Source organism: Crocodylus siamensis, chromosome 12 (assembly GCF_052110815.1).
Source record: "Crocodylus siamensis isolate JL-2025a chromosome 12, ASM5211081v1, whole genome shotgun sequence".
Taxonomy (NCBI): domain Eukaryota; kingdom Metazoa; phylum Chordata; order Crocodylia; family Crocodylidae; genus Crocodylus; species Crocodylus siamensis.
The window spans coordinates 31922072-31936177 of NC_143406.1; the positions used below are offsets into that span (position 1 = coordinate 31922072).

Consider the following 14106-nt stretch of genomic DNA (forward strand, 5'->3'; position numbering starts at 1 on the left):
TGACTTCAAAAAAGCCTTCGATCTGGTATCCCATGATCACCTTTTGGTAAAACTGGCCAATTGTGGCCTTGGGTCCACCATGATACGCTGGCTGGGAAATTGGCTCCTTGGTCAGACCCAGAGTGTAGTAATTGATGGAAGTCAATCATAATGGTGTCCTGTAACCAGTGGGGTCCCCCCAAGGCTCTGTCCTTGGACCCATATTGTTCATCATCTTCATTAAAGATGTGGACACTGGAGTCAGAAGCGGACTGGCCAAGTTCGCCAGTGACACCAAACTTTGGGGCAAAGCATCCACGCCAGAAGACAGGAGGGCAATCCAGGTTGACCTGGACAGGTTCAGCAAATGGGCAGATGAGAACCTGATGGTGTTTAACGCCAAGAAATGCTAGGTTCTCCACCTTGGTAAGAAAAACCTGCAGCATCCTTATAGGCTCGGCAGTGCTATGCTGGCTAGCACTACAGAAGAAAGAGACTTGGGGGTCATGATTGACCACAAGATGAACATAAGCCTGCAATGCAATGCTGCGGCTAGTAAAGCGACCAAAATGCTGGCGTGCATCCATAGATGCTTCTCAAGCAAATCCCAGGATGTCATTCTCCCCTTGTACTCAGCCTTGGTGAGGCCGCAGCTGGAGTACTGCGTCCAGTTTTGGGCTCCACAATTCAAAAAGGATGTGGAGAAGCTTGAGAGAGTCCAGAGGAGAGCCACACGCATGATCAGAGGTCAGGAAAACAGACCTTACGACGACAGGCTGAGAGCCATGGGGCTCTTTATCCTGGAAACACGCAGGCTCAGGGGTGATCTGATGGCCACCTATAAGTTGATCAGGGGTGACTACCAGGATCTGGGGGAACGTTTGTTCACCAGAGCGCCCCAAGGGATGATGAGGTCGAACGGTCATAAACTACTACAAGACCGTTTCAGGCTGGACATAAGGAAGAATTTCTTTACTGTCCGAGCCCCCAAGGTCTGGAACAGCCTGCCATCAGAGGTAGTTCAAGCACCTACACTGAACACCTTCAAGAGCAAACTGGATATTTATCTTGCTGGGATCCTATGACCCCAGCTGACTTCCTGCCCTTCGGGCAGGGGGATGGACTCGATGCTTTTCCGAGGTCCTTTCCAGCCCTAATGTCTGTGAAATCTATTAGATTGATTTGGAGAGATTAATGGGTCCTCTGATTCGATTCTGATTTGGAGATTCAGCCACCGAAATGGGCTGAATCTCCGCCCAATTGAATCAGGGACTGAAGCTTTGCACACCCCTACTGGCTACCAAACAGACATTGAGCCATTGATTAGTACCGTCTGAGCCTGATGCTCAAAATGTGCCCTTTTATTTTGTCATTACTCATACCAAGTCCTTGACCAGCTGTCTAGCTATCAAAAATACATATATAATACTGCTCAAACCATGGTTGTTCTTCTGACATTCTCTTCATCAGCAAAACTGAATCATGGATATTAGCACCCTCCTTTTAGTCTTTTTCTTTTCATCAAATTATGAGTAGACATTTAGACATCCCCCATCCCAAAACACTTGTCTATATATAAAAAGAAAACTTTACTTGCAGGATACATAAAAATCAATTAATTAAAAAAAATAATAAAAAATAGTTTTTATTTAAATTGGATTTTTTCATTTAAATTGGATTTTTTCATTTAAATTATAATTAAATTAAGTTTTCCTTTCTAAAAATAAACCAGCTTAAAATTACATTTGAACTGAATACAGTATAGGCTAACTATTAAAATAATGTAAAATAATGTGTGGAGTCAATGAGCCTGTAACAAAAACTCTTGAGCTAAAAGGTGGACTTTTTTCTATATAAAAATTAGGGGAGAAAACACCTAACCTTTGAGGTCTAGCTTTAGAAATATGGCACAATATCTCATGTATTAGGAGCTTGAGCTGCAAGGAATGCAGGCTCAAACTACTGGATGCAAAGGATCACAAAGTCACCACAGGTGTTGGAACCTAGCCTCCAACTCCAGCAGACACCATTATGTGTACTCTTTGACCAGGATTATCCACTAATTCCTTAATAGTATCAAAGCCCTGTTTTATTCTTTGTACGTGAGCTCCGATTAGCTCAGCTTTCAAATTATGAGTATTTATAATTCCATACCTGTAATGGAAGTTCATGGAAAAACAACCAATCTGCTCAATAACTATGAACCCCTTGCTTCTGAATGGTTCTGTATATTTCAGTTAAACCGTCTTCCTTGGGCCCTTTGCATATTAAGTGAATGTTAACTTTTCAAGGGCTCTGTCCACTTTTATAAGCTAAAATACTGTACCACACAAGGCAAGGGGGTTACAACAACAGAAATCAAACTGTTAGGGGGAAAAGGTTTGGTTTGGTTTTGTGGGGCAGGGGAAAGGGAAAGGTGTGGTGGCTTATGTCACAGATAGAAGGGAATCTTGAGTTGTTAATGTCTTGTGTGTAAGAAGGAGAGGGAGCAGAGTAAGGAGCGGTGTGTGCAACAAGGGACCAACTCTGAGCTCGGACAATGTAGGAAAAAGAATAATATTCTGTGGAGTGTAGACTAGTTTGGATTTCAACACCTGGGAACTGAAGGAAAAAAAAGTGTTATGGCTGCAGGTCACCAAAAAGACCCTATTCGGGAATATTTTCAAGAAATTCCTGAGAAAAAGATGAAACAGTGCAACAATACGCGTTTGTGTGACAACAGAAGACAGGATTGTATTATCTCAGAAAAAAATAACTGACACAGAAAAATGCCTACTGCAGTATATTTAAAAGCAGCAGCAGTAAAATCTGTAACATCTTGTGAGCAAAAATTCAAGTGTCACTTGCATAGCCTTGTCACAGATACTTCTATAATGTTGCAAAGATGAGCAGGAACTCGGAAGATAATGAAGCAAACCTGAAACTTATGACATATGGGTGCAGTGCTCGCTTGATCTAGCTAATAATTTAAGTACCCCAGGAATAAAGGAAAATGCTGAAATTACAAAATACTTCTGTAAAATCAATTTGCTTCAGCTTCACTAAAGAGAGCGAGGGGATCCAAACTACCTTCCCAAGATGTACAATGGAATTCAATTTATTTATTAAGAACTGGCTGATTCTGATAACCATCTTTGAAGAAAATGGTGACAAAATTTGATGGAAGTATCGCAGCTAGAGGAGTTAACACTGGACTACAGAGAAATGTAGAAGATATGCTGAATATGCTAAAACCTATTTCCATAGTCTTGGACAAACCACAGAAAGATTGCTGCTATATTGTGGATTCTGGTGAAATCTGGGATAACTTCAGGAAATAGTAAATCAAGAGTCAAAACGATTCTTTTTATTTTACTTTATCCCAATTCACCCATGACTATCATTCACTCATGACCAATCCATTACTACTATAATTTTCTACGAACAGAAAAATTCAAAAAACCTTAGACGTAAGAAGCTAATTTTGTAATATATATTCAAATCTTAATTTACTTCTACTCACCACATAAGAAATAGATGACAAAAGACAGTTATACTTTTTCCGCAGTGAGGAAACTAGAATTTGCTAGATCTCATACAACATGAAAAGTTTGTTTAACTGAATAATGAACTTTGAAAAAAAATGTTAATTTAATCATAAAATACACTACATCTCCTTGGAGGTCATCTACATTCCGATTTACACATATGATTTCTGATAAGAACATTCCTAATTTCAGTTATGTCTGACTGCTACAAATCACTTTAATGTTCAGTAGATAGCTTGAAATCAGACTTATAACTGATTTATACTTAATAAGGCTGAGGCAAAAGGACAAGCAAGATGGCTAAAATCAGAAAGAAAACATACGCATTTTCAAATCACTAATGTAACAGCGTCTACACTTTCTTATAGGGCTTCTGAAATCAAGGACCTTCCTCAGTAGACGGTACTTGAAGTTAGAAAGTCTACCATGCCTTTTGGTTACAGATTTTAAAAATTATTTTGTTGAACTCCTTATTACAGGTTCCCAGAACAAACTAAAATAGTCAAAAGAAAGCAAGAGTCTGGGAAAACTTGAAACTGCGACCTTAGTTTGTTGGGATAGATTTCTTACATCCAATGAAAATTTTGCTTTTCAAAGAAGTAATAATTCCAGGCACCAGAATAATTGCACCCATCCTTTCTGACTATGACAGGAAACAGAAAACATAAATTATTTTAAAATATATTACTGAGCCTCTGCCCTTTGTATTTAATAGTTATAGGACAAAACAGAGGCTACTGCAACTAAGAGGTTTCTGCCTTTTAGGCAAGAGACCTGGAAACAAGAGACATGGACAGGATCCAGACGCTGTTCTGTTATAGGCCAGCAACAATCTCACTGAACCACACACCCTCTGACTTGTTCCCCTTCTCTTGATCCCCTATATCTCTTTCTCTTGGCTGCCCATGGCGCCAGCCTTAAAAGTAGTACCAGAGATGGAGGCTAGGCAATGTCTTACCTGCAGCATGTTGGCGAGACCAATAAAGTGGGAAGTCAGACAGACACAGCGAGGGCAGCACAGAACATGGGCCTCCTGGTTTCTAGGAAGCGCCCTAGCCAGTGGGTTGGGGACCTGAAATGTCGTAGGGCCACCTCCTCCTTTATTTTATCCTACAATTACTAAATTCAGAGAACTGAAGTTTGGGAGTATATTGTTTAATAATGAATTCATGTTTTCTGTTTCTTTTGATAGTCAGAAAGGATGGATGCAATCATTCTGATGGCTGTAATTACTTCTTTGGATACAGTCTTCTTCCTTCACCCCCTCCCTCCCTTACACATACCTTCCTCCTCAGCATGTATGTGCCTAGCTACTGCATAGCCCTGCTATACATGTTCATTTTGTGTGTGTGGGCTTACATGGGAGTCAATGGCTAGAAATGGTTGGGTGGTGGCTAAATAAATTGCCATTTAGATGTACAAATAGGAAAAAAAAATCTGTGCACAAAACTCATTTTGATTGAAGTATACTAACTTATAACATTACGCAGTTTTTAATTTGTTCATCGCTTTTAGGAAGCATAACTTGCAATGCTCTAATACTATTTCCCGACATTATACTTTTCTCATACTCCCACACATCCATTCAAATTAAGTACATTATTAACTAATCAAGTCTTTTCAGAGCAGAATTCACATGAAAATCTAGCTGAAAACCCCATTATATTCATGACAGTTCATTGGCAATTTATTGGCTATAAGTTATGCCTAGCAACCATTTTTCGAAGTCAGAAACAAGTATCACATTTGATTTATTCATGCAAGTAACCTTCCTGAAGTCAGCAGGAATGCCTCCTATCTGAAGGATTTAGTGCTTACTATGTGGTACCCAAACTCTCTCTTCCCCCCCTTATGGATTATTGCTTCAAAATAGACAAATATTCAATGTGTTACAGAAGCACTGAAAAGCAAATTAAATTAATAAAATGTTTACTTATAATTTTGGTATTGGAAGTATGAGAAAATGGGCCTTAACTGCTGCCTGATATTTTTTTTAACCCGAATTCCATTTTATATATAGCAGCTGTGCAATTCAACTTAGGTCTCTTTTCTGTTTTCTTCCCCAAAGATGTTCTTTCACAAAGACAGTTTGTTTAACGAAATGCACAGATTATGTAACAGAAAAACTGTACTTAGTATTAGGAGCTGAGAGTTAAGTTGTTGCTATAGTTGTAATATGGCAAGAATACTTGGTAGTGACCAGAGCAAAGAGAACACTAAAAACACAGAAAAAAAAATTAACCAGAAGATTTCTCTCTTCTTTGTCATCACCAGACCAGTATCAGCTGAAACCCTCCAAAGGCCAAGCACCACAAAACTACTACTCCACAAAGTTCTTGTTACAAATCACAAAAGAAGATACCACGGGCTTACTTTCACTTCTTTCCCTTGAAAAGGAAGGAGGCACAGACATCTAAGACATACGTATAGATAAGCAGACACTGATTGGCCAAATAACTCTAATCTCACATTTTTGGGGAGCATTGTGTGCCCAAAGTGCAATCCCTGTGAATGAATTCTTGAAGCACTTGTCTACATTGCAGTCTAAAGATGCAACTACAGCTTATGGAGATACACAAGACAGTTTCAACTAGCTAGATCACGTACAGCTGTGTATCTACTGCAGCACAATGCTCAAGAATTTACTTAGGGTTCCAGGGGGCATTTGATAGCCCACGAAGGCTATGCTGCTGCAGATACACTGTTAGCAGCACTAGTGATAGAGAGTTTAAAACTAGCTTGGATACATCATCTACACATGATGCAATCACATCTGTGGACTGTAATATAGACATAGCATAAAAAGAAGCATTAGTACTTTATCCTTTCTGACACGTTATCATCTCAGTCCCAAGGAACTGAGTGCTCAAACTTTTCTCTTTGTTACACTCAGCTGTATTAGAGAAAGACCATCACTCTCAAATTTAATAGATAAGGATGCAAGTTTAACAGACAAAGTACATTTTTGTTTTATCACACTGCCAAAGAAAGGTATAGGGACAGACTAAGAGTTATTTTCCATAGCACAACAAAAGCAATGCCATCGACTAGTAAATAACACCTGAAAATTTGAATTCAAATTAGCAAAACTGAAATCCAAGACACTTGCAAGAAACCTGCAGCTGTTGAAGAGTGACTTTGACTTTGCTTCTTTAGGGCATGGACACACATAAACACTCAGAACAGTTTAAATGCATTTAAAACCTCAGACAGATGGACACAGAAGCCCGTTATAGCAGCTGAATTATTTTAAACTGTTCAAGATTCTGAGGAGTGTAACTTCCAAAATTAGCATGTTTGCCTATCAGGCTTTCCTAAGTATAAGATTTTGCTAATTGCCTGTTGACAGCGTTTATACATTATTGATAAAATAAATTTAAGCTTTTAAGAAAATCTGGTTTTAAGATACAGCTTTACAAAAAAAATAATAGAACATTTAAGAAAAATGAAGTACTTATATGAAAACCAGTTTCTTCTACTGGTATTGTATCCTATAAGATGAACTACTTGTGTTACAGCATGAGATTTTAATTTCTATGGGCTATAAAGGATGCTTCCTATCATACTATCTTACTATACAAGATAAACTACTTCACCAAAAAACAGATTTTCAGTTCTTAAGTACATCTTTCCATCTTTTCATTTTCTTAAGCTACATTTCATTATGAAATGTCTCTAATGTTAATAGTTAAACTGTTTGGATACCAAGTAAACAACATGAATGCAAGCAACAACAAACTACTTATCACTGTATGCTCAAAAGCCAATACAGATGTGTATTGAACCTCCATTTTTTTGATGGAAGTGGGTGAATATAGAAAGGGATGAATGAGGATCCTTTCTTGAAGAAAAGGAAAAGAGGATCTGGGGTATTATAAACCAGGCAGTCTGACATTGATACCTAGAAAGATCATGAAAACAGGCCTCAAGGAAATCTACTGGGAAGCACTTAGAGAAGAACAAAGTGTTCAGGAACAGCTACCATGGATTCACCAAGAGTAAATCATACCCGACCAACCTGATTTCTTCTATAAAGTGACAGGCTCTGCAGATAGGGAGAGAGCAGTGGATGTGATGTACCTTCACTTCAGTAAGGCTTTTGACACTCTCTCATGACATTCTTATTAACTAAGGAAATACAGACTAGAAGAAAGTACATAATTGTGACCAATGAGTAATCATCAATGGCTCAATGTCTAATTGGGAAGCGGTATCAAATGGACTTTGTCAGGGGTCTGTCCTGGTCCAGTGTTGTTTAACATCCTCTTTAATGATCTGGACAATGGGACTGAGTGCATGCTTAGCAAATCTGTAGTGACACCAATTTGGATGGAGTTATAGATACTCGGGGAGGGTCAGGGGGTAGAGCTAGGATCCAGAATGATTTCAAACTGAAGAAATAGCCCACAAAAAATCACATGAGATTCAACAAGGACAAGTGCAAAGTACATTTAGGATGAAATAATTGTATGCCTAAATACAGACGGAAGAATGGCTGGCTAGGCTGCACAATGACAGAGAAGTACCTGGAGGTTACAAACCAAAAGCTGAATGTAAGCTAACGGTGTGCTCTTGTGGCAAAAAAAATAGAACCACATACTGGATTGTATTAACAGGAGAGTCCTGCAAATCTAGGAAAGTGATTCTTCTGCTCTGTTCTGTACTGGTGAGGCCCCAAGCGCAGTACTGTATCCAGTTTTGGGCCCCACACCTCAAGAAAGATGTGAACAGACTAGAAACAGTCTAATGGAAAACGTCCGTGATTAGAGGCCTAGGAAACTGGACATATGAGGAAAAGCTGAAAGAATTAGGATTATTTAGCCTGGAGAAAAGAAGATTAAAGCAGGGATTTGATAAGTCTAAATCACCTGAAGGGTAATTATAGACAGGATGGAGATAGACAAGCAGTTTTCACCCTTTTTATACTCGAGGCAGTCCTTGACAGGCTTGAGGCATCCCTTGCAAAAGCCAGCTCTTAGTTTGCATTCCTTTTTTCTTTACAGAAAAATAATAAAGCAGCTTTTTCTGCTGCAGAGGACTTGGAAAGACTACAACTATGGATTTCTATTTGAAATCTCAAGGTTTATCTTGTGAATCATGTGTACATACCTAACAGTGCTAACATTGTGCGGCACCCCACAGCACCCTGTAGATGGACTTTTCTTTGTGGCTGAGAGGGCAGAACTAGGAGCAGTGGCCTCAAACTGCTGCAGAGGAAATTTAAGTTGGAGATTAGGAAAAACTTTCTGAATATGAGGGTCATCAAACATTGGAAAAGGCTATCTAGAGAAACTGTGGAATCTCCATCCTTGGAAATTTTCAAGAGCAGGATGGACAGGCAGTTGGTTAGGATGGTTTAGTCAGGGATGATCCTGCCTTGAGCAAGAGGCTGGACTTAATGACCTTATGTGCATGCAGATAGTAAATCAGTCTACAAGAGATTTCAAAAAAGAAAAAGCAATGTGGTACTCATTAAAAAGCAAACAAACAAAACAACCCCCCCCCCAATATTTTGGCACACTAGAGCTTTTACAGTGTTTCAAGGTTTGTATATGGTTCAAAAGTGTATCCTTCCAGCCCTACTTTCCTCCCAACCTAAGTGGGGGGGGAAGTAAGGGGGGCTGGAAACAAACAAAACATACAGCAGAAAAGAAATATCAGCTTGATTTTAGACCTTACACTTTTAAAAGGCTTCTTAATTTGCTCGTCTTCATTCTCAGTTTTCAATAACATAGTTAGAAGATGCTTACAGATTTAAAGTAATTTTCATGTGCCTTATTAAACAGACCAAACTGAGTATGTTGACACATGCCTCAAAAATAACCACCACCACCAAAAGTAATTTTAAATGTTCATTAACATTTTTGACATGTACTGAAGCTTGAAACCAATATAGACAAATTATTCCAGGCCTTTAGAATTACAATCCTAAGGGGAAAAAAAAACTTTGTGTACTATATCTGAAAACATGGCTAATAGATACAAAATGGTATCTAGTCATCTAAAGGTTCAAATACGTAATGATACATTTTTTTAATTATACACAAATCTTGAAAAAGTTCTAGTGTGTCAAAATATTGTGTTTTTTAAATAAGAGGTAGCATATCATTTCCCCCTTTTCCTTTATTTGAAATCCCTTGCACTGTGAAGAATTATTTGGTATTTACCATCTGCATACACATATGGTAACCATTAGCTGTGCAACTGCTGACTTTCATCTGCTTAAATATAAAAATATATTAATATCCCATAACTGTTTCCTATTCAGTATAGAAATATTTTACTGTGGGAACCATTTTTTTTAAATAGTCATGCAGTTGTGCAAGTCTTACAATATTGCAAGAATTATATATTGTTGGTTTTTTGTTACATGACATTTATTTAATGTTGCATATTATAAATTTGTCCCCATCCAACCACAGAAAAAATATCTGCAAATTTACTAAGCTTCCTAAAAGCCTGTTCCATACAGAATTTACAACGTTTCTGTTCATTAAATATTTAGAAGTAGAACTTAAAATAATTAACTGGTCGACTCTTAGCTATCTGATAAGTTACTCTGAAATTCCCTATCTTATCACACAACCAATTAAACTGAGAAGAGCACTAAAATGAAGAAGAGCAGCACCTGCACTGTGCATGTTTCTGCTTTTATGTCTAAAAAGTATGTTCTAGTTTATCCATTCTGGATATCCACCATAGGTAACATGTAAAATTTGGCTTTAATTTGCCTGACAAATGCACAGCCAGTGCCATAGTACTGACAAAGAACAACTGACATACTGTACAGCAAGCTTACATAAGTGTTCTCACAGCTTGTAGGTGGTTGCTATCATTCTTAAATGCTGAACAAAAGTACTTATTTTAAAACATGATCATTTTATCCTTAGAAGAAAAAAACACCTTTTCTAGATAAAACTCTAAAGGAAAAATGTGCATATTTTGCATTTCTGATACACTTTTTAAAATATAAAAACAATTGAGCCTGGAAGTTGCTTTAGTGTTTTATTTGAGAAGAAAACCTGCTCAGAGGGCAGGATAAAAGAAAAAAAAACAAAACTCTCAGGTGTCAAAATCACTGGTCACTGTATACTTGCTTGCTTTCACTGACTTCAGTGGAGTTATTGTCAATTAACACTCACTATCAATCCAATCCACCGTAACTATCATTGTATAAATATGTTAACCAACATGTAAGGTAGCATAGCTAGCAGGGCTGTGTGAAGCTTCGGTCCTTGATTTGATTCGGCAGAGATTTGGCGCAATTTGGTGGCTGAATTTCCAAATCCCAATCGAATCAGAGGCCCCTTTAATCTTTCCGAATTGAATCGGAACCTTCCAAATTGATTAGGTGAGATTTGGAAGGATTCAGACATAGACACAACTTTAAATGTTTTTCTACATACCTCTAGATAGCAGGCAGCACGTGAATGCTGCGACGCTGGGGCAGATGGAGTGTACCACAGGAGCGTGGGGAGTCCCCCGCGCGCTTGGCAGCAGACCCAGAAGTGGACCAGAAGCACTTCTGGTCCAGCTAGGGAGTGCGTTGGGGGGCCCCCCTGCATTCCCCCAGCTTGGCAACTGGTACCTCCTGGGTGGGGGGCGAGGGGGCACCTGGGGCTAATCACTGAGCCACGGGGGGCATGGGAAAAACCCCCAGCGTGCTCCATGGTGGACCCGGAAGTGGACTGGAAGTACTTCCGGTCCAATTCTGGGTTTGCCGTTGAGCTCATGGAGGGCCCACCCCCCTGCGCTCCTGTGGGACGCTCCATTCACCCCAGCATCACAGTGTTCATAAGCCGAACTAGTATCTCAAGGCATGCAGAAAAAAATATTTAAATCTTTGTCTACGTCTGAAACACTGATTCTCTGAATCAGCATCAAATCTTCATATTCAGATTTAGCCGAATCAAATCAGGGACAGTGATCTGAACCAACTAATCAAATCACTGTCCTTGATTTGGGTTGAATCCAAATCGAACAGAGCCCACTTCGCACACCCCTACTAGCTAGTGTTTAAACCATTAGATTTGAAGTTCAGAATATTGGGTTCTAGCCCCAAATTTACTGCAGAATTTAGTTAAACCAAGGAACAATTAAAAATCCTGACTTCAGCAGCAGGTACGGCATGAAGAGGACTTTGGGGAGGGAAGAACAGGGGAAAGCGAGCAGTATTAAATCCGCAAGTTTCAGATCAATGCTGAAATAGCAGCTCTGGCAATGGTGACAATGAACACCACTGCTGTAGGGGCTCTGGCAGCTGTAGCAATAAGCTCCACAGACCAAACAGACCAAATCTGGTCCACAGAGGTGGGTGGTCCAGCCCATGAGAAGCTCCTTTAGCTGGATGATGCATCTCCATGCATGCTTGACACACCTGTTCTAAATTAAGATTCTTTCCCCTCCAATATCTATTATAACATACTCAATCTCCAAAATTCATTCTGGTCCCACTAGGTGGAGATACTGACCAATGGTGAACTAGAAAACCAAAAAAGAAAAAAAGGCAGGGGAGGAAAGCACATACCTAGGGATGGAAGGGCTCAGCCCTGTAACAGGTAGTCCTCGACTTACAAAGTTTTAAGTTACTACGTTTTGCACTTATATTTATAAATCAACACCCTGTTTCAACTTTCTGACATCAGTTTTGACTACAACACTTGATCTGACGCAACACCACACCAGCAAACAAATTCGTTGCATCGCCCATGTCCCTGGAGAATCTCTGTCCAAACTTGCTTGGACACTTCCTTTAAGAAAGCAGACAAGACTCCAGAAAACCTGCTGCCGAGACTCCCGAGAAGACTCCAGCCAAAAACCCTTCAAGAAGTCCAGCAAAGTCACCTCAAAGAAGTCCTTCCAAATCAATATGATTGCTATTTATAATATAAATACATTAATGTAACTATATTATTCATTTATAAATTGATTTTTGAGTACAAAATCCTGGGTTATTTTGGGTGAAAATAGGGTATTGGGCCTTGGTTCAGGAACCAATCCCCATTTATAACATTGTTCCCTATGGGAAAAATGATTCTGAGTTACAACATTTTGACTTAAGACACAGTTTTCGGGAACCAATTATGTCATAAGTCCAAGAGCTGCCTGTATTCTCATGGGCTTTTTGCCTCAATCTTGGGGAAGCTAACTGGCTTTGTATCCATCCCATGCTTCTGCAGCTATCCAAACCTTTTCCTTTTTAACTACCCAACATGCCTTCCTTGTAGCCCAAAAGTCAGAGCTATATTTTATGATGCTACAGGTATTACCGATTGCCTGAGAAAATAATTGCCTTTGAGCCAAACAGTAAGTGGCCCAACTGCATAGAATTACAAAGACAGATCAAACAGAAGAAAGAAGTGAAAACTGAATATAAAGAATTTTAGTTCCTTGCCATTTGCAGTAGACGTCCAATGCAAATAAAAGCTAAAAGGGTCAGTTCCCACAGCTAAGAAATCCAGATTTTAGTGATGAACCTTTCTGCAGCTGAGGAAACACTAAATTTTCACAGAATGCTCTTCCCCCTCGCCCCCACATACTCCTCACCCTCTTGTATACGAGGGTGAGAGGATTAAAAAAGAGTCTTAAGAGTTAAGCTGAGGAAGGAAAATGGATATATTGCACACTTGTCCAGTGTTAGGTTGATAAAATTGTGACTTGCTGCTTAAATCCATGCTTGTATGCATGGGTCCTCATTCACCTGCATGTTCTAATGTTATCCAATAGGATGGTAAGCGCGACAGCGTACCATTCATCCATTTAAAATCAGCAACATCTTAAGAAGTCTCCGAAGTCACAGAGAACAACGTATTTTCAAAGCACATGCCTTTAAAATATACACCCTGGCATATAATCATCTAACTGTACCTTCTAAATTTTTCTCCAAATACTCTTTGGCAGACTTTACCATGTGTATATACATGCTAAATCTCCCTCCATCTTTGGGTGTATACTTCCTCAATTCTAAGATTCTATTAACTCTTCAGAAATACTTGGGATAGTTTTAAACCATTGCCCAGCCAGTTTATAGCCACTCCAGATATCAGCTTCTGTAATGATCTATGAATTATAAATGGAAGCATATATCCAAAAGTTTGAGTCATAAAGAGATTATCCATTATAAATTAGCAGATTAGGCTTACATTTTTATTTGATGATCTTATTTAAAGAAGTGTCTACATTATTCTTCATTACGAGAGCTTCCAAAACTATTAGCACATCTTTGTTAAATGGCTAAGAATTTTTAATATTTTTTAACTGTAAAACAAAGATGCTTTCTACATCTAGCACAAAGAAAATCAGAAATACTGTAACACGTTAAATAATTAGGGTTGGCAATATTTTCTAAAGTCTTTAAACTGCATTTATTTAAAATGAGTATAAAAGTATGCAAATAACACAGGAAAAAAAATCATTCTTTGGATCAAGTTTTAGCACAGCTGAACACTGAGTTCAACATAACAGACACAGACAGCTCCAGAAGTTAATCAACACACCGTCCCAGATCCTAGAGATGTTGTGGAATCTCCATCCTTGGAAATTTTCAAAAGCAGATTAATCAGACACTTGACTGAGATGGTTTAGTCAAGGATGGTCTTGC

At 38.9% G+C, this 14106-nt stretch overlaps 1 protein-coding gene across 8 annotated transcripts in view; it reads right to left on the bottom strand.

The window, feature by feature from the left end:
* The window catches only part of MRTFB (myocardin related transcription factor B), a 220742-nt gene that overhangs the window by 126209 nt on the left and 80427 nt on the right, over positions 1 to 14106 (bottom strand). Inside the window, exon 1 of one of the 8 annotated variants that reach the window (XM_090023892.1) lies at positions 8616 to 8682. The exons of the other annotated variants lie outside the window; for them this stretch is intronic. The gene's annotated coding sequence lies outside the window, so the exon portion shown is untranslated. Of the gene's footprint in view, positions 1 to 8615; positions 8683 to 14106 lie in introns of those variants that run through there. 8 annotated transcript variants of the gene reach the window in all.